We start from the raw sequence: 21891 nt of genomic DNA, 5'->3' as shown, positions 1-21891 counted from the left end.
AGAGTCAAGAAGATTTTGAAGTCCACTTTATGAGAGTCTCATGAACAGGAAAGATGAAAGAACTTCTTTTTAAAATAAGCAAAGAATATAGCCTTAGGTAAAAATCAATCACTGAAAAACCTTCAGGGATGACATTTGAGAGTCTTTGAGCACTAGGAGGTCACGAGAGAAGATCCGGGAAAGTGATCTGTGTTTGTCATTTTTCCTGAGACTTCACTAAAATGATAATAACAAGATGTTTTAAAGAAGGAAGCACAACCATGCCATCTGGGTATCTGGCACAGAAGGTAGCTTACCAGTACAGGGTAGTAGACTGACTGTCTTCAGGATTATATAAATATATATATTCCAGAAACAGAGAGGACAAGAAAAGGAAATTGATCAAGTGTAACTCTGTATCTCTTCTTTTTTTTTTTAAGTCTCATAGATCTCCACACATTAAGAAGAAATATCTAAGTAAGAGACCACAGTACCGGGGTTGCCTCAGGAGGTGCTGATATCCTTTTTCCACTATACTTCTTTGGGTACTAAGAGCAGCATAACTTACTCAGAAGCAGTTTGGTCCAATTTCCATGCCAATTATTTTGAGTAACTTCTATTCTGTTCAATTTTGAGTACCCCAAAGTACTGATGAACTTAAAATATTGCTAGGAAGTTAGGTTATAAAAGAAGAGACTAGAAATGAATGTTGGAATGAATTACGTAAGTGCACAGATTGGTTACACCATGATCTGTCAAGAATATGGTAACTATCACCTACTCCTTCCAGTTGCACAGAAAATACCAAAGAGGGGAAAAAAAAAATATTTAGGTTTGTTGAAGCTTGTAGCTAACTACAGGAAGATCAATCAGAGGAGGAATTTAAAGGGAGTACTCCCATACATAAAAAAAAAAAAAGAAAAGAAAAAAAAAAGGAAAAAAAATAGTCTAAGAAGTCCCAGGAATATATTAATACTGAAGAAGGCACTTTATCAGAAAACAGGCTCAGGAAACTAATGAAGAATTAAACCTGTATTTGAATTAAACAAACAAAATGATTTTTGAAATATTCCCATTGATTCCATCTACAAGTTTTCACAGTAGTGTATGACAAAGAAGCACAGAGGTTTTGCAGACCTAGCTAAGCAAAAAAGATGGGCACAGGATCGAAAGAAACATTCTGAGTTGCCATGTGTATTCTTTTGCTATTTAAAGCAATTGTATCATGCCAATTTTTTTGAGACACTTATCAGAGCCCCTCTCTGAAATCTCACGCCATCTCCCCCACTTGAATGCTTGGTTCTGTCTTGAATGCTCCATCTTCCAGCCAGAATTTATCCAGGGCTTGTTTACACTCATTTGTAGGTGTTCTAACAATGTCCCTTAGCTTAAACAGATATTTTCTCTCCCTGATTACTTCTCTGCCTTTCTGTAACGCACTTAGAAATATGAAAGAGAAATCATATCCTCTCTCAGTTTTTGTTTCATTAAGCTAAACATGTCACAGTTTCTTAGTCTCATCTTACAAGATAAGCTTTCCATTTCCTGATCACCCTCGCAGTCCATCTCTGTTGCTGTTCCAATATTAATTCATTTTTCCCGGAGAAAAAAAAAAAGTGTTAGGGCTAATAGCCTGTTTGTCCCTCCCAGTTCATGACTATCCTCATCACTCTTCTATGTAATGCCCCCAGTTACAGTACAAATTAAGGTAGCGTCTACTTTACACCAAAGTTATAACAAATAATAATCATAATAATTGCAAATTACATAATTTATAAATACTGATTTTGGGAAACAAACGCACAGTGCTCATTTGTATTATATGCCTAAGTACTAGGCAATCTTTCACAATCAAGTGACCAGCATGAAATTAAAGCCTACTTCTTAGCACTAAAATAAAACATATTCATTCTAGTAACCCACACATTTTTATCTGCAGAGATGCTGTGAACTAAATTTTCTGACTGCATATATGTATGCATTCCAAGAAACAGATTCAAGCTCTCACCATAGATTGTTTAGCTCTGTTACTTAAAGCAGATCTTAAGTAACACGCTGACCTGAACCAAAACTTGTTTCAACAATTTATGTCATATTACTTTCAAAATGAGCAAAGAAAGAGTTTGAAGTGTGACAGCGGACAGCAGTCACATTTACTGCACATTCCTCACTACAGCCAAGCTCTACAACTAAAACATGTTGGGCATTGGAGAGAATGCACATGCAGGTAGCTTTGCTTGTCCCCTTTCTTCTCTGGGAAGTTTCTTCTTAATTTCTCGTAACTGACACACAAAGCAAGTCACAGCAAATCCCCAAAGATAAGGCAAGGGTATTACCTTAATGGCAGTGTCTTACACTGACAGTCCAGAGAGAAGTACCCTGTCTACAGTTTGAAGTTTGAAGAATTCAGGCATCTAACTTTCATTTCCCTTCCTGGTATCACCTACTACTGACACCCATATAAGCAACTCCTGACTCAGTAGAGACAAACATTCATACCATGCAAAATCAATACCATCCACATACAAACCTGTATAAAATACTAATTTACACAGTTTCAACCCCTGTCAATTTTAATAGATCACTCAAGAGTTAAGAGTTGCTTAGAAAAGTGATAGCATCATTGCTCAAAACAATAAATATCCTCCAACTAATTACTGAAATGAATTACATGTCCAAAGTCCAGAGTCCTGAATATAAATGATGTTTAAACATGTAAGACTTGCAACAAGTATCACATCTCATACTTGCATGTATATGAATATTACTAAACCTTACCCTCCCCCAAAACAAGATCCTTATTATGACAAAATACTTAGCTTTTGTTTTGAAACAGACTTTTAGAAGACAATATTGTACCCGCTAAATATTTTCAGTTAAAAAATAAGAAAAACCCAAGATGCTCTTCTACACAACACTCAAGAGTTATGAAGATATTCATCCATTAGTTTGAGCAGGAGCAGACACGTAACAAAAGCAAGTTGCTCAACTCTGTACAGGCTATGCCCTCAATCTTACTGCTGGTAGTGAATACACTTGCTGAAATAGTAGTTATTAGCTGATTAACAGATCAGATAACAACCCATCTGTTTACTTCCAGATGTTCTATCTAGAAAGTGCTCCATGAAGAGAAAACTCACTAAAAAAAAAAAAAAACGTCCCTTTCTGAAAGCTTTCTAACTCTCAGATAGACCCGTACAGATCAACACAAGCCTATGTGTATTACTATCACATTACATTCCAGTGAGATTTTTTTCAGTCACTTATTACACTCTTGTTTTTTAAACTTGTGAGAAAGAAAACACTTCTATATAAATTATATTCTTCTTAACCATAACCAGTATATTTCAGCTTCCAGCATGACAGCTTTCATCAGCTAAATATGAAAACAGGGGCCAAAAATCATAATTCATAGCACAAATAATTACAGAACTTATGATTCACCCAACACAGAATGTGATTTTTATCACCATAAATACAATAGTTTAAAACAACAAAACAGCTTTTCAATTATTATTTTCCAAAAAACACAAAGGACAAAATTAACTCAACAGTAATGCTTCAGAACTAATAAGTCTAATTTTTAAGTGTATTGAAGCAAATGGATACTTTTGTACTGATGTGAGTAATTAAAGTACAAGAGCTTCACAGACTCAGAGATGTAATGCAGCCCTTTTATCAAAAGCAGTCACTCTATCGCGGCCTGACAGTTAACAGCATATGATCTGGTAAACAAATACTTTCACACAGTACAAAAGTGCCATTAAAGGCCAGAACTGTCAACACAAATTCCATTCTTACAAGAGAAAAAAATATATAAACTGTTGATCACCTCTGGTTGCCTTAACTAGCATGGAGGTTGTCATGGAAACATTTCTGCGAAGTTCACAGTGATGAAACACAAACACTTCCAGTTTAATTGCTATTAGGTTTAGCATACCAGAGTTTATTTATACTCAAAGAGCATTATGATAAAATGCAGTAGAAAGTAAAGCTAGTAATGATCTGGCATAGCAAAGCCAACAGATTTAAAAGAAAAAAAAAATAAGGAAAATAAAGCCAAATATAGAAGACTTTTATTAGACTGAAACAAGACCCCCCCCCCAAAAAATTATCCTTTTCCCAAAAATATTAACAGAACTTTCAGCTAGAACGTGACTTGCCTGTGACAGTTTTTATGCAACTATATTAACATACTGATGTGTGAAAATACTAAAGAAACAAAACATTTTCAAAGCTCATTTGAGCTACCAAATATAGCAGTATCTATTATACAAATTCAGAACAGATTCTTAATAAAAATTACAGCATATTAACTTTTGTAGCACCCTTCTATCATGTGAATATTCTATTTTTCAGATAGAATAGATCTAGTCCTGCTATTTTCTTACCAGCAGAGCTCCCCCAGCATAAATGACAATTCTGTTGTCCTTGCAGACAAATTGAGCCCAATGAGATTTCAAGTTATAGTGCTGACTGACTACATGAATACAAGTCAGGAACAGCTTAGTTTTATTCCATTACAGTTAATGGGGATTCACTTTTATTTTATTAGAATTAAACAAAATTTATACAGATGCATGGAAGTTACTAACCAAAATCTGCAGGTTCCTTTCATTATAATCCGATTTCATTTTTTAATAATACTACATTCATTCTTAGTCTATGAGTTAAGTTAATGCAAAGCTTTAATAAATTCCAGTGACTTTTTATCTGTTTTCATTAGCAGAAGTTTACTCAACTCTGCTGACAGCCTGCAACACTCAGAAGCTGAGCAGAGGTCAGGGGGTTGGAAGAGGGAATGGAACCAGTTTGTGCGTGAAGCGCGCAAGGCACGAGTACAGAACAAGGATTCAGATGTGGTGCTGCTGGCGTATGCTACACACAGACAGGGAGCGGGAAAAAGAAATGGAGTGGGATGCATTGTGCTCATTTTCTAGACACTGTCAAATTCCCGGCTACTGACTCTGGTGTACAAGTATAAGAATGCAATCTATGGCCCACAACCTGCTATTAATTTTCTCATTCATATGAGAGTTATGTCTTGAACAAAAGTATGAAAAGGAAAATATATAATCTATAACGTAATAACTATATTTTAATAATTTTCCACTATCTGTTTTTTATGCCTAATCTCAAAGTAAAAATGCATTCATCTTTATGATTACCATATTTATGCTTCTTAATTCTGTTTTTTTTCCTTTTCACATTTGCGCATCTTGCATTTATTCATTCTCTACTTCCCTTCTTGCTGATGTTCCTGACAATCCTCATTCTTCCCTTCCCAGTCACAGAAGTTACAATAAATTAAATTGTTAATGCTGAATTTTAAAATCCATCATTAAGTTTGGAATGAATACCTTAAAAAGGATTAATGAAGAAAGAAGAAAATGGAGTAAAGATAGACTTGGTGTGTTCCAGAGAACCAGCAGACTCAGGAAAATAACATTGTAACAAGTTTACATTCTCAAGATTATAATTATTACCACTACAAGATTATATGATTTGACTATATGCTTAAATCAGGAGCAATTTGAAAAGCACCACATTTTTGTGAAGTAGCCTCACATTCATCATGCAATTTCTTTCACCTAACTTTTTTTTAGCTAGCAATATTTCAGCTCAAACTACGTAATTCACCATCTAAGATTCTCCTTCCTGTTTATTAATAATATGCTTCTGATCTAAATGAACATATTTTTTGTGACAGTTACTGGAAGACAGCAGCTTCTTTAACCCTGATGCATGGCTCTGCAGTATCACCATGGTCATTACTGCAGAATCTGAATGTACCCAGTACTGTCACTGTAATGTATTTGTCTTCTGGTCCTCTTCCCACAAGGGAGAAATATGCAAATGAGTGCCCTGTTTTGTTACAGCCCTTTTCTTTTCTACTTCTCTGGGTTATTTTGTCCTGTGGGCTATTAGAAAGTTAGTTTGTTCTGTGAAAACACATAGAAATAAGTGTATTTGTGACAAAGAAAAAAATAAGATTTTAAAACTCTTGGGATTAGAAGTGAAATAGGATGCAATTCATGATGTTCTTCAGTTCCTCTTTCTCCAAGGCTTGGATGTATCCCTGAACAAGGTCCCTACTCTGCACAGAGGATCTTCAGCCTTCCTGCCACAGGGAGCTCCCCTTTTCTGGAGAAGCACAATGATCCAACACAGGCTTCATTCCCAAGCTCGTGTGGAATCAGGCCAAGAACACTGAAAATAAATACTAAGACACCGAATGACTTCCAAAGTCCTGTGAGGATATGGCAGACAACTCAGAAGACAGATATATTTAACTAAAGACAGCATGTACTTCAACATTTTCAATTTCTACATCTTCACATCCTGTTGTACCATTACGGTGGTACTAAACCAACAGCTAACAAAAAGGTACAAATAATGATAATTTTATCACCACCCGACAAGACAGTGAAGACTATCTTACAGAAAGTCTTACAATCATATAATTCCCCATGAAAAGATAGTTTTTGGAAATTTTATGCATCCATCGAACAAGTGTGTCAAAACTGTTTGCAATGCTTCACAACAAGATTTATGAGATTTTATCATTATTCCCAGTTTGATACTTTGGTGAACCCATCTGAACCTGGTGGGAGTGCTTGACAGCATATAAAATCTGTGATTATTTCAATCCCACCTTCATCACTGAGACACCTTCTCATGCAGTTTTCTTAGCTGAAGCTCGTTCAGAAAAGGTTAAACAAATGCCACATGTTTTTAGTTCCATCTGGAAGCACATGGTGGGAGATCACAATGCCATTTAGTCTCAAATACACCCTACCCAAAAGCAGGCTCATTCTGTTGGCAGCAGGTCTTGCAGTGATGAGCATCAGTGCTCTCCTTCACATTGCTTTGTGCTGTCTGCCATGCCTCTGGATGATGTAGTGCTTTCTTGTTTGTACTGAAGACTTCAAGTCTGGCTTCTTCTGGTCACTTTATTTCCTTGTGTTGTTATTCCCAATTCAAAAAAGCCAACTAATGGAACAGATGACATCTACGAAGAGCTGGATGGGAAAATCTCTCTCTCTTAGCGTTGGGCAATGTCAGGTGAAAGTCTGGTGAGCTGATGAATTGACCTTGGGGAGCTGTAATCATATTGATTACTAAAGTGAGGGAAGCTGAACCAGTGGCGCGACAGTGACATGTTTCAGTAATGACAGAAACAAACAAAGGAATGAATGAACACAACAGGAATAAAAAAGAAAAGTCCCACTGCAGTCTTTGGTAGTCCATCTACCGGAAAGAAGCTATCCATGCTGCCACATTCTCCTGGATGCCATTCTCTATTTTGGCTGGAGAAAGCAAGGAAAAAGGAAAGGAGGAACAACCAAACACTAAGCAGTGAGTTAAACCTGCAGTATAACTTCCTGATGAAAGAGGCCATGCAAGTCAAGAGGAGCAGGGCTAGGAGTCCAGGCCTTTTCATGGGAGCATTGTTCCCTGAAAGCTTCACGCTTGCTGGTCCCTGTGAGAAAGGTGAAGGAGCTATGAGGGAAAACCCACCTCCCTCTCAGTCTTTGATAACCTTTCTCTTTTCTCTCTCCAGTTCCTCAACAACAAAATATGAACCTGGGTGCACTAACAACACATCTTTTCTAGAATAAAAGGGTCACTTTGCGCCAAACCCGGAGCTCTAAGTCCACTCAGTAGACTTAGATTCTTCAATGTAGAAGAAGGAAGCCAAAAGAAGCCAGAAAAAAATCCCTCTACCAACTCTCAAGATCCCTGGTTATTTCCTTGCTTGGTAAGAAAAAGCAAAATGAGATACATTAAAGATCAAAGAGGAGCATCAGACACACTCCAGTACGCAAAGCCTTAAATATGCTTCAGTACAAATGAAAAAGAAAAATCACACTACAGTAGTAGTGTCTAGAGCCTTGTATCACTGTCCCCAAGTGATTCAAAGCCATCAAACTTCAAGCATTTGTTTCCCATGGGATTACACATATAACAGCACAAAAGCTGTTAACATTATGACTGTTTACTTCATTGGTGCCAGCATCTTCACAGGTAACAAACACTTTCACTTAAATTCATTCTCTCAGTAGAATGACATCACAAAAAAGGATGGTATCTTTTATTTATTTATTTTATTTTACTTTGTTTGTTGTTTGTTTGTTTTTTTTAAATTAAAATCTGCACAATAGCAGTCAGTAAATGGCACTCCCAAGAAATAAAGAAAAAAAAATGAAATAAAATAAAACTGAGAAAAGAAAAATATGGTAAATTAATAATAATAATAATAATCGCAATGCTGTTAAATTGGCAAAGCAATGGTAGCAAGTTTACAGCTGATGTGTTCCAGGCTACACCAAAATTATGTATGTGTAAAATGTTCATAATAGAGTATAAAAAGTCTAAAATTTATCAAGGTTTCATGCTGATCCTTCAGTCTGGCAAATGTTTGTAAAAAGAAAAAAAAAAAAAGGCAGTGTTAAGTAAACATTTCAGACCTCAACCTTCTTTATATGCCTTTGAACCTTCGCTTTCATGTGCAATACCTGACAGCCCACTGAGAATAAATGCTGAAAGCCCCAAAGATGGGTAAAACAGAATTTCTGACTCAGGAAATAAAGATCAGCTGAATATGATTCCCATATGGCAAACCAGATCAATGGAAAGCAAGACCAAAATTTACAATATCTATACTGTGCAGTACAACATGGAGGTTGTCTTTTATTGCTGGTAGCGAAACTCCCAGTGGCCAAGAATAAAAGCAGACACAAAGATTATACATCCACTAATGGTGAACTCTAAAAATACACATTGATACATTTTAGAGTTAAAAAAAAAAAAAAAGGAAAAATAAAAAATGTTGAACCTTTATTTAATATTACTGAATACCAAACAGCAATTAGAGCAATCAACTTCCAGCACAAAATCCAGGATTATTAATATAAAGGCATGTTTTCAAAGCCAAGGGGAAAAAAAAATAAAAAAAATAAAAAGAACAGCAGATCGGATTACCTGATATGAAAAGAAACACTCTTTGCTGTAAAACTAAAACAGCTTCAAGGCTACTTTTGTGATAGCATGTGTGGCTGAATGTGAGAAAATGTATAACAATATTATTACTTTTATTTCAAGATTTCCTGTAAAACCTCAGGTCATGCTCATGAAGACTTCCTTAAAAAGCAATGATAAATCTAATGAACAATTTTTAGAACTTGAAAGAAGGACAATTGGACGGGGGGGAGGTAATCAAGCAGACCTCAACAACCAAACCGACACAGTAACACTGACTTGTGTTAGCAGGGCTTCTCTGCCAGGAATCTCAGAGCAATGCACCTAGCTATCTCTGGTGGTCTCAGAGGGCACATAGAGCAAGAAGTCTGTAAGTAAAGGAAAAAAAAACAACTTCTCGAAATCTTCTAATACAGTTCAGATGGAAATACATAAAAGGGAAGGAAAGAAGCTGACAATTCATTTAGTAAATATAAACTGACCAAATTAAGAAGACATAAAACAGCTTTCAAACTTCAGGAAAATATTTGGTCTATTCTAGTAGCAAAGTCTCGACAAAATAAAACTCCTCTACAGGGCTCATAAGCTCTCTCCTTACCTCCTTCCTCGGGCAACATTACCACTAATTTAGGCCAATAATTCAGGCATCATCTTTGACTCGTTCTTCACACGAGCATCTTGGCGCTGTACACTCACATATTTACAAAAGTTTTATATGTAAATATTATAGGATCTTTATAAACCTCATTCTTACAGTATGTCTCTCCTCTCAAACCATACAGCTAATATTCCCATCCCTCTTATTGCACATCTTGTTCCTCTCTTTTGTTCTAATCTTGACAAATGCAATCTCGTTCCACTGACATAAATCCAGTATCCCATTATATATTAATCACTTATCTTCCATGTCAAAGCCTACCTATCATCTCTCATTCCGTATCTAGAAGTAAACTCCCTTCTCCTTTAGGTCCAGGCTGCCAGCTTCCATCATCTATGTGTTATTTTTTCAATTAAGTGTCTTCAGGCTTTTTATCCAGGCTGACACCTCACACATCTGTGAATGTCCATAAGACTAACTGATTAGCCTCTTCCAAATTGCTTTGGCAGGAGACCTATGGAAAATTTTAAAACAGATTATTTGCTGATATGCTACGATAACTCCTTGTTTTCTTGTTTTTCCTTGTCTGTTTCTACCTGCCGTGTCCACCTAAATATTTAAATTGTCCAGTTTCTGGGGTGGGACTCACAGTTGTTCTGTGTTTGTACAACACCTAGTAGTGGTGTTACAGTCCATCCCTGAGACTCTACAGGAGTGTCAAAGGACAAATAGGGAACTAATGAATATTGATATGCCAATAAGCACACTAAGCACCCTCCTGCTTCCTTCAAAGGAAAAATCAGTGGTCAAACTAACATTCATATATATCATGGTTGTAAGGGATTGCTGGCATAATTCCTTCACCAAACCTGAGCATGTCTTAGAAAAGCCCTTAAATCATATTTTAAAGTTTCCCAATGAAAGCTACTTTGAAGTCCTTAATAATGTCTTTTTTTGAACAACCACTCTCAGTGTTAAACTGCTCTTCTCCTACTGGACTTTGTTATGCCTTTATAAAGTAAACTGGAAACTCTCTATTATCAAGCTTCTCTTCTCCATGTAGCCCTATGTCCTTTTTTTTTTTTTTTTTTTTTTTTTTCAGAAACTATCCAGAAACTTTTTCTTTTCCTGATGCCAAAAAAAGAAAGAAGGAATTTAGGCAGAAACATCTAACTTTGTTATTCCCATTTAAGACTTATTTGTTTATACACCCAAGAGTATAAAGTCACAATTTAAATTTAAAACATCCATACTTAACTGATCAGCCAGCATAAATGTCCATGTCTTTTCCAGAGTCACAACTGTCCTCTCTGGATACAGACCCCAATATTGAAAGCAAAGTCTGTAATATTGTCTCTAATTGTATGACCTTATATTTGCGTGTACTTAAATACTCTATTACTAGATTTGATCTGGGCTCATATGCTGCTCACATTGCTAAGTATCATTCCCTGTCCTCTTAAATTGATATATTTACTCTCCTTTATTTGTTTTAATTTCACAGAACTAGCAAATTACAAATATTCATGACACCTCCAAGTTATACAAAAAAATATATATCCTCAAAAATCAGACCATTCTTTCCACCTCTCATTATTCTATACTACTTTCTTATAATTTTAAAAAGTATTTTCCTAAAATCAAAGTCGTTGGAGGAAATAAAGCAGTAACACTCATCAGAAGTAAAAGTCAAAGCAAGAAAACTGTTATCATGTAACACACAACTATTCAACTCTCACTTATGAATCAGATCTTCAGAGATTTCCAATATCTGAAAATACAGTACATGCTTCTCTTGTATTTTTATCCCTTTGATATAAAAATAAAAATAAAGGCAAATTAAAAACATATCTCCAAACTATAAACTGAGCTTGCTTTCTGTCCCTCTCGCTCGTTCACAAGCAGAATTGTGTTGCTACCAAACCAGCCTCCCGCATAGCATGGAAGATCAGTGTGGCTCTAGTGTCTTCCCTGATGAGCCCCAGCTGTGGAGGATGGAAATCTTGCACGCTGCAGAACATATGGGGTACCAAGTTTTAATAGCCTGATTCTGCAACACTCAGTTCAGGAAGTTTTTACACATACTATTAATTATAATAATATCAGTGAGGCTTACCCAGCAAACAAGCCAAAGCAGCTGAGCTCTGCAAGAAGTTTTTCAAAGGTATAATGGAGTTAACCAAAGGGCATTAGTAAGTACTGAAGGAAAAGGAGGGGAGATAATAAAAACAGGCAATCAGCTACAAAACATGAGATGAGACTTGAAGGCTACTATTCCCTCTTTCAAGCATAAGATTGATTTTCTACTGCATCCCTAAGCAAATTACTTGAATCTTTAGCCTTACAGAAATCAGGTTCCACTTTAACTTTCTCCTGATACATCTGACATTTCAGCTGACATGAAGCACTTTCCATACAATGATTTCGGTAAAAATGTTATGGTTTCTTGTGCTACCACTGTATTTTATGCAGCTTCTTCACCTTGCAGTATGCCTCTAGTTAGACACAAGTTTTAGGATACTTCTTCTTCGATTAAATCACTTTTTTTCTTAGAATAATCTCCTCCATTGCTGGGATCAACTTTAAATAGGCATGAGAGGAAAGATAACTGAAAAAAAAAATCATAATTTTTTGCAAGCAAAAGCAACCAGAATAATTTCAGAGCTACGATCTTCAGAATTAGTGGTGCTGTTGAAAACTTCCAAAAGGAAAGATTAAAACGGAGGATTATGGTGGAGGAAGGTTTCTTTCTCCCATATTCTGGCCTCCAGAAGTAAGCAACTCAGCACAATTACAGGAGCATGCTCACTTAGCACCTCAGCCCTGACAAGACATTGCCACAGCTCTTGTCCAGAGCGCTGTCCCTGCCATCCAAGGAGCTACAGACACAACACTAATGCTCTTGTTTCTCCAAGACCCTAATATTTGCAGCTGAACACGAGATGAGTTAAAGCATTTTGGAAAGCTAGGAAGCAAGTTATGCTGTCTGAATAGATATAACCTTTGTATTTTCTGAGAGGTTTTTTGCAAAGAAAATACACTGTAATCCCAGAAGTTCAAAAACCATAACTGATCTCCTTTAAAAATGGGAAGGAATGTAAGTTTTCCTCCTCTCTTCACTATCAGCAACATTCTTTCTTTTTTTTATTCTTTTTAAGTCAACCACTTAACTATTTGTGAGAAAGTAGACGAATGCAAGTCAATAGGATACCTAGTTTCTATTTCTAGGAGTCACAAACTTCCAAAGATGAATGAAAGCAGCATCTTCCTTGGCATCATCTGCAATGACTGGGTTCCACCCTGCACATAGAAATCATGGGCTCCTACTCTGGCCAAATTAACCAAGTCAATTATCATTAAAACACTAAACCCTTATAGTGAGGATCACATTGCATTAATGTGACTTACCCAACCATTCAGAGGGATGTACGCTTTCTGAAACATAATGTGGTAAAGCAGATGACCCATAGGTCTCTTAGACTAAGGATCCAAATTTCAGATTTTTTATGAAGTGACTTTAGTGCCAACATTCATCCGTTCACTTTCCATATAAGATAAACTGAGAGTTATCTCCACTAAAGAAAGAGCCTTAATGAATAGTAATTATCAGAGAAGGCATACTCACTTTAACAATACCCAATATAGCACATAGGTCTATTCTTGTTCTATCTAAATCTGCCTTAAATAAAAATATAAATGAAAACAGGATGATCATCTTCTCCTTCTAAATAAATAAAAACCACATAAAAGCAAGAGCTTCCACAGCAGAGTCTACAGGAGGTGCAGAAATCATGCCTCATGAAATAAATTTGCACTACTTAGCCTTTGTCTCAGTTTGCAGTAGTTTGTTACTGTTTTGAATCTTATTTATTTGTTTATAAAAATACTTAAGTATATTAGTGGTCAAACCTACCATCCCATACAAACATGCAACCGTCAACAGAAGATTAAACTTTAAAAAAAATAGTCTGCATGAGATTATACTGAACTGCAAACAGAAGTGGCAAAAGCAATTAATCAACCTTAAGCGAGCAAAAGCTCTAGGTCAACAACAGTGCTTAAAACAAATTAAAACTTTGCAAATGGTCACAGAAATGGTCTTTATATCAAGTACATCAAACTTTTAGGAGGCTTCAAACTGTTTAAATTGCAAACCAAAGACAGAAACTTTGCTTCTGTAGTCAATATACATATTACTAGATTATTTTTTAACTTCTTCGCACTAACAACAAAAATGCAGGCCTTAAATGAAGTTTAAAGTTCTGGAAGAAAAAATGTCTTTGATGTCATACTGCAATAAACAAATTGGTGAAGTCAAGAAAACATTTCAGAAAATGTTGATTTGTGGTACAGCTACCAATTAGCCATTTTTTGTTTGTTTTTACTTTTGTAAAGTTTGCTAAAACTGTATTTACTGCCAGTACTAGAGATTTGCCAAGTAGAAATCAAAAGGTATGGTTTTCATTTCTGCAAAACATGTTATGCAGGAAAGGGATGGTAGAGCTGGAAGTAGTTTAAGTACAATTACTAGCTATTTTACACAGGCCTTATTACAAGATGCTCATACACACACGTGTGTGTGAAACAAATTTAACTTGCAGAATTTCCTTTAGAGCATTATAAAAGTCCAGTGTGAATTATGAATACTTATCTACTAGCTAATTCACTTTCTCTCAAGTCTTCTATGACAAACAGAATAGTGCAAACTACTGCCACTGTACCCAAAATGTCCAGAACATTTGGCAACAATGAAATCTAGTTGATCCACTTCAGCAATGATACGACTTCATCTTGTAAATATCACATTCATATTAAGCCTCTAGATGCACAGTAACAAATATGAAGAAGACGTCTCTTACAGGAGGTTTTAAGAGTCCCATTCTCACCTTTCCATACTTGATGAAAAAAGTGATTTGGGGGCTAATTCAACAAGAACTGTCATCTGAATATTCATAATCACTCATTTTTTTCATTCAGAAATTTCTTTTGCTGGATATGTAAGGTACTTTCACCTTGAACTAAAACCCAAAAGGGTAACACAAGAGCGGGAAAGAGAGGCTCACTCAGCACCTGACTTCAGTGCTCCACAAGAAGGAAGAATATGGACTCATGCTCTCTTACCCCAAGGGAGTCTCTACCAGCCAGTTGGAGAGGATGCTTCTAGCTGTTCTTCTGGCTGCAGCTGGGCCACAGCAAGAGAAGCACATGAAACACCCATCAGGAAGCTGAGTATGGGACTCACCTGTACCCAAGCACTGGCAGAGGTCAGGGAGAGGTCCTGAGCCTTTCTCCAAAGATCACTCGCACAACATATTCATGTTCATGGACAGAGTGTATGAAACAGCACCAGACCAGGAGAGACAGACTGAATCCAAGACCTCTGCCTGCCACAAAGCTTCTCCAGTTACGTTACTGTATTTCTTGTCCACCTCCATCAGGACTCGAGTCCATTTTACAGCTCAAAGGATAACACGACAGTTGATATAGTATTACGCAAATTAACAGAATGCTATTATCTATTCTTTAGATAAAGAATACCCTACACAAAGAAATAACCTACTGAGAAAAAATACTGACATAACCTTAAAGTAAGTCAGAATATATTTTCACATGTATTTCCATTCTTAAGAGCTCAGGTTAAGAGTGTAAAATGAACAGTTTCCTCATACAGTTACAATACCCTTTTTTAGAAAAGGCTAATTTCAGAGGTATCTAATTTCTCTCAGAAATAGTTTCTGCACATATTTAAATAATTCATAAGAAAAAGTCACTGTCTAGTGAGAGAATTATAACATTGGCTTAGACAACTAAAGCCAGGCTTAAGCAATACTGCACCACCACCAAAAGAGATGGTTTTGGTTAATTCTTCTCATTTGGACAGGATCTCTTTCATTAGGTCATTGGATTCTTAATTTTTCTTCTGCCTAAGCGTAAGGGCCACCACAAGCCGGTATAGAATCCAGGCAGTTAGTAAGAAACAAAATTATCTCTGAACATGAGAGGCAATACAAAAACCTGCTTCTGCTATCCTTTGTCCATACAGTCTTAACTTGCATTGAGGACATTTTTTCCCTTCTAAGAACATGACTCAGTTCACACAGTTGCTATGCCTAGAGTAGGACTAATTTCTCAGTCTTGAAAGCCTTTCAGCAATGGAATGGGAAGCGGTAGATAGATTAAATTAGAAGATCAGAGTTTACAGTCATTGAGCTTCAGAAAGCAATTTACTGGCATTCTCTATTTAATTATCTCAACACCTCATAACCATTAATGAATTTATCTTTACTGCACTGAGATTAAGCAACTCTACCCTAAAGTTCCACAAGAAGTCTATATCTGAGCCAAGAATTACACTTATAAATTTTAGGATAGCACTTTGTCTACATCACCATCATTCTTCCCAATGCTAAAAGCAGTTAATTTCAGCCTCATGAGCCATGACTGTTGCCCCCTCCCCCACCTACTTAAGATAAAAAATAATGTTTGTTTCTCTTAGGGCCATTCTTGCCCACTCCATTCCTACTGCTGTGCTCACCCCTGACAACAGTTTATTGAACCTAAGAAAAGCAAGTATTTCTCACTGATAGCCTTACGTGCAAAATTTGCTCCCCCTCTCCAACCCACAATGCCCCCTTGAGGCAAAAGGAAAGGGAAATGAAAAAATTGTTTTGTTTTGTTTTGTTTAAAAAAAAAAAAAAAAAAAGCTGAACTGCAGGAAAAGAGCAAACCGGTGAAAAAGAAAATTGAAAACCACAAAGGCTGTCCACACTTATGACACTCATCTTATCTTCTCTGCTTAAGCAGCCTTTTTTTTTTTTTTTCATGACCTCTTTTCTGGTGTGAAACTTCATCCTCTTCACTACTGTTCAGAGCAGTTTAAAGAAGGTTGCAGTTCCGAAATCCTTCTCACGTGCCCTAAATGCTACACACACACTTACATATCTGGTAAAAATAATTTGAGAAATACTTTATTTTAACTTAACTCTAATTAAACACACATTTCTATAAGGCAGTCAAATGCAGGGAAGTGAGTAGCCATAGGTATGAGAAAAAGTACTAACTTTTGTTGTTTAGAAAAATTAATCTTTAAATCTGCTATAGTCTAGTGATCCCTACAGATCACCAATAGACACGGCTCATTCCTGTTTATCAAGAGCTAAACAAGAAAGTAAAGATTTCTGGTGGGCTTTTAATTTTGTGCCTAAAGTTTTCTGTTTAGTTAGCTCTACTTGAAGTGTAAAAAAAGAAAGAATTCTAGTCTATCTGTTGTACCTGATACTTTTTTTTTCCGTATTTTTGTGTACATCAGAAGTACAAAAACCTTCTGGAGTCAATGCATGAGGTTAATAAATACTGGTAAGAAAGGTAGTGGAGAACAAATCTGATTTTCTCAATACACTCTACCATCTTCTGTTAGCAGGCACATACAAAACACAATGAGAACAAATTACATTCAGATGGTACCAGTGTTCAGGATTTTAATATCGCTCTCCTCACTACAACTATATAAAACTCTCTGCATAAAGGTTACCTCTAACACATCTTCCAACTCTTAAACACATTAAAAAACACCCTTATTACACTGTACATTTAACCACAACACAAGGAAAGGTTAGCTCCCAATAATAACCTTATAAAGAAAGTACGGTATCAGTTAAATGGATTTTAAGTAAGGGTCCAAGATCATATTAGGCAGCAATTATAAGCTACAAATTGTATTTCATATCTTCAGCAAGAGTTAGCACAAGTCTTCCTGAGTCAAATCTCTGCTATAAAGCAAAGCCCCTTGACGTGTTTTAAATGCTGCAAGCAGCTGAGCTCTGAGGGGTTAAAGCTAACGCTAAAGCTAGGCTTGAAGAGTTGACCAGGTAGCTTGTGACCATAGATCTAAGTATGTCAGTCACAGGCAAGTGTACCGTGCTCTGGTCACGAGTGAAGGCCAGGAGTAATAGATCAAGTTCATCAGCTGTTGCAGAGCCTACCAGAGCAGCAGCAGGGTGAAACATTAGTTTCACTGAGCCTACAGCCATCTGAACAGTAAAGGTGACACTGGATGGTGACTCATTATTTCCATCTGTCAAATGAAAGTAAATTAAAAGAGTTTCTTCCAAATAATACATCCTGGCAAAGACCCTCTCAGTGTAAGGAGTAAAAAGAACAAAACAAAACACAAAACAAAAGAGCCCATCCCCATCAGAAGACCTCAGAGGAGAAGCAATTTGTTACCACATCACCCCAGTGTAGCAAAACAGTGGCCTTTGCAGCCTGACCCAAGGCATCACCTACAAAAACCACAAACCACCACTCTGCAGCCATGCTCTGAGCACTCACCTTGCCTCGTCTCCCCTCTTCTCCCAGAAAGTCCCACTGGCCCAGAACAGAGCAGGGAAACCTACAGGACATACTTCATGCATGTTGGGGACTTCCCTACTGAAAGAGGTCCCTATGAGGATCAGCTTCCTCCCTCCCAGCCATGCCGCCCAAGGCTTGGGTCTGTGTTTTGTTTTGCTACTGAAGCATTCCAGGCTGTGTCAGTTTGGATTGCAACATAAATATTGTGCAACTGCAGACTCGTTAGTTCCAATTATGGTAATATTGCAGGTGACAACGAGAAAGAAATTTTCTATAATCTGTGGTCATATTCTGCTCCCAGTCATCTATGACTGAGATGAAGAGAAATTCATCTGGAGAAACTGTTGTTAATAGCTGAATTTGGATAAAAGTGTACGCCTAGCATTGACTTGAAAAAATGGCAGCTTCCCCATTCTGGTAATAATTTAGTCATAACAACAAAGAACTGAAGTGCAGTCACCGAGTATAGAAAAATGTATTTATAAAACTGTATTTAAATGATACATAAGTATAATTAGAGGTTTTTATGTAAGCACCATTGATTCACAAAATGAACAGGCATCTACATGTAATACAGTTAGTGGTTAAAGTTTTATTCTAGCTACTGAAGACATGTACTGAGTAAGAGGTTAAAACAGCACTCCAGTTAAGTCCAGGACAGTAGGTTCCGTTTTTACACACGATCAAATAATTATAATTGTATTCTTTTAGTGAGTCACACATGAAGATTTAAAGTAGGAGTGCCCAGTCTTCAACCTGGGAGGACCAATCAAGCATCATGCAGTTTGCACCACCCACCACTTCTCTCAGACCTTACAGCAGCTCTCCTCTCACACAACAAGCAAATGGCAATGGGGAAAGCTCTCAACAAATGGCAGCAAGGAGGTACCACCAGAACACTGCCCCACAGCCTGCTCCTCTTCTGCTCTGGAGAAGCCTGAAAGAACAAGGAGCCTCTTGGAGAGGAAGAAACAAAATGTGTAGGCAGTCCAACCAACCTATAGCAATACCCTGCCTAGAGAAATATGTAGGGAATTACAGGTGTTCAACCACTACGCTGCTTGAGAAGCATGGACATAGCTTCTGGGAACTTACTGAGCAGATCCCGTAGTAGCACAGATCACACAGCACACAACACCAGCACTGCTATGCAAGGCTACCATGCTTTGCTGAAAAGGATGGACACCATTGATTTAAAAGAAGTATACGTGTTCATTTTTTAAGGAGCATCTTCCTCATATGTCTGGATCTTCACCAACGATGTACCTAACTGCTGCACTTTTTCAGATTCATTGAATGAACAAATGGAAGTGAACACTTGAAAGTGTTAAATATAAAAAAAAATCACTTTAAATAGGTGATTTTCATCTTAGTGGTAACTTGCTCAGAGCATATAGGTCCAAGAACTTGTATTTAAAGAAAAACCAAAAACTTGGCAATCTTCACTGGTAACATAAAGATCATCTCTGGGTTGTGTTTTGAAACTTGCTTTGGCATCAGGATTTGACAAGGAGCAGTCTAAGGAGTCACCGTTATCTGTTTCTTGAGACCTGTCATCAGAGTCCAGACAAAAAGGGATAGGGGACAGGAAGTTGAATTCATAATCAAATATTCAGTTGTGGAAAAACTATGGGATTAAAAATAATACTCCATTAGGAAGGAAAAAAGTCTTTCTTGCTAATTTGTGGCATCTTGTTTTCCTTTGCGGTGGGATGGCTTAGCCACATATAAGTAGTCACTCACCAGTCTCAGCCTAGGCAGTTCTGAAGAGCAACCAAGTAGCCTTGGAAAAACCTCAGACACTTATCTTGCACATGAACATACAAATACATCTGAAATATCAACAAATCTCCATATCTAAGCTGAAATTCTGAGTAAACACAGGCAGTCTTCATATCAACTTCAGAAAATTTTGGATTCACACTTCTTTAGGACGTTTTCTGTCCCATAAACTGAGATTCAATAAATCTACCCAATGGATTTTCCCTTTGAAGCCTGTAACCTTCTTCCTGGGAAGCTGCTGATGGATGTGGGTACAGATGCAGACATACACTACTCCCAAAGATGCACAGCTCCACACCCACCACAGACATGTTTCAACCATCATCAATGTCCCCACCAGTGTCCTACAAGAATACACGAGTATTTTGGCTATGTCACTTCTCCTGGCTTTTCAGTGATCACTTGAAGCTCCCAGATATAAAAAAAAAAAAAAAGGAAGGAAGGAAGGAAGGAAGGAAGGAAGGAAGGAAGGAAGGAAGGAAGGAAGGAAGGAAGGAAGGAAGGAAGGAAGGAAGGAAGGAAGGAAGGAAGGAAGGAAGGAAGGAAGGAAGGAAGGAAGGAAGGAAGGAAGGAAGGAAAACAACTTACATTTTTTTAAAACTTGCCATGTGAAAGTTCAAAAGATATAAAATTCCAGTTGCTCTGGTACACTTCACACCCTTTCCAGATCAATCATAAACAGGGGCCCAGGGACAGACTGATCAACACTTCCAAGGTTAAACACATCTTAAACTCTTCCACAAGACATCATTCACTTAAAATAGAATTAAATACCAAATATGTCCAAGTTTCTGTCACAATACACTTTAATTCCTTCTTATTAAGCACAAGAATGTGCAAGGATTTATGACATTGTGTGAAACTTCTTCTGCATATTCAACGTAGTTATCTTATGAACTACTGACCACATATATTCTTCAATGTACACTGGCAGTTATTGTGTACTGAAACAATTTACAGGCATCATCACAACATTAAAAGTAATTTAAATGCATTCAAGACTGGTAACAAATGAGTCTGAGTGAATTTCTGGGCAAAGCATTACATGATTTTTAGCAAAACAACATCCTAATATTTACACAGCTTTAGCACCCATATATTCCACAGATTCATTTTCAACTGAAGAATCATTTTTACCACATACCTGGGAGTCTTCAGCAGTGCCTCTTATGTTTACTGTGCTGTACATAGGATAATAGTTTATTCCTTATCTGAATTAAATATCTGCTTACACTAAGACGAAAACATATTGACACAAGTGGAAAACATAACAGTTCATCAGCTATGCACATCTCTGCAGTCTGTGCACACCTGACTGCATTAGGTTTTTGTGTTTTCATTTTTAGGTCATGAGAATACTGTAAGTACTGTAATGAAACCACAGTCCTGTCTGTGTTCTCTCACTGAGTAGTGCCTTGAATCATAAATATTTCAATTACTGTGTTTTAGACTCCAAAAGATACTAGCCTCTGTTTTCTATATACTTCCCCTTTATCTTCAAAAGAGCTCTGCCTCACCAGGAAAGTAATGCTTAGCACTGCACTAATTAAACATCAACTTCCAGCACAACAAATAATAAATAAGTTTTCAAAGACACACACTGTAAATGACAAAACCTAAGTATTTTTTTCAAATAGCTTACAGCACTCTTAATGCCCAAACTTTGACCAGTGTCCACTGTGCCTGCTAAAACTGCGCCTGACTGCATGCAGAACGCTGCCATGCAGAAAGTTGGTTGCTCCTTCTCTTAGATGTAGTTATGGTGAAAAATGCATTTCAGATATTGGCCATCAGATAAGAATCATGCTGCCTTTTCTCCTGCAAAACCACACTTTCCTAGCGGCTCCCCCCTCACCACGCTGGCTGGCCCTGTCCCAATCACATGTTTTCTCTGGCTGTTTTCCACAGCACTCCCAAATCTTCATTGTTTTTGTGTTGTCACTCTCTTTTCCAAAGCCCTTCGTGGCTTCCCACAGCTACCCCTTAAAATTTCCTTTACATTATTTGTGAGTGGTAAAACTTGTCAGTTTCTGATCTAATTTCCAAGCAGATAAACGTCAACTGCAGGTTTTACTGCACGTGATTACCCGCAGCTTTTTTTTTTTTAACCAGGTGGGTTACAATGCCAGAAGAACGTTGAGCCTCCTAAATATTAAGAGTTACAAAAAGAGAAATCAACAAAGTAATTGAGAGCAACT

At 37.1% G+C, this 21891-nt stretch overlaps 1 protein-coding gene across 13 annotated transcripts in view; it reads right to left on the bottom strand.

Moving 5' to 3' along the window:
• Positions 1–21891, bottom strand: part of FOXP2 (forkhead box P2) — a 436541-nt gene that overhangs the window by 408606 nt on the left and 6044 nt on the right. The window contains exon 1 of one of the 13 annotated variants that reach the window (XM_068669507.1): positions 17891–18041. The exons of the other annotated variants lie outside the window; for them this stretch is intronic. The gene's annotated coding sequence lies outside the window, so the exon portion shown is untranslated. Of the gene's footprint in view, positions 1–17890; positions 18042–21891 lie in introns of those variants that run through there. 13 annotated transcript variants of the gene reach the window in all.

This window comes from Anas acuta, chromosome 1 (genome assembly GCF_963932015.1).
Source record: "Anas acuta chromosome 1, bAnaAcu1.1, whole genome shotgun sequence".
NCBI classification, from domain to species: Eukaryota; Metazoa; Chordata; class Aves; order Anseriformes; family Anatidae; genus Anas; species Anas acuta.
This window is presented reverse-complemented; position numbering and strand designations above follow the sequence as displayed.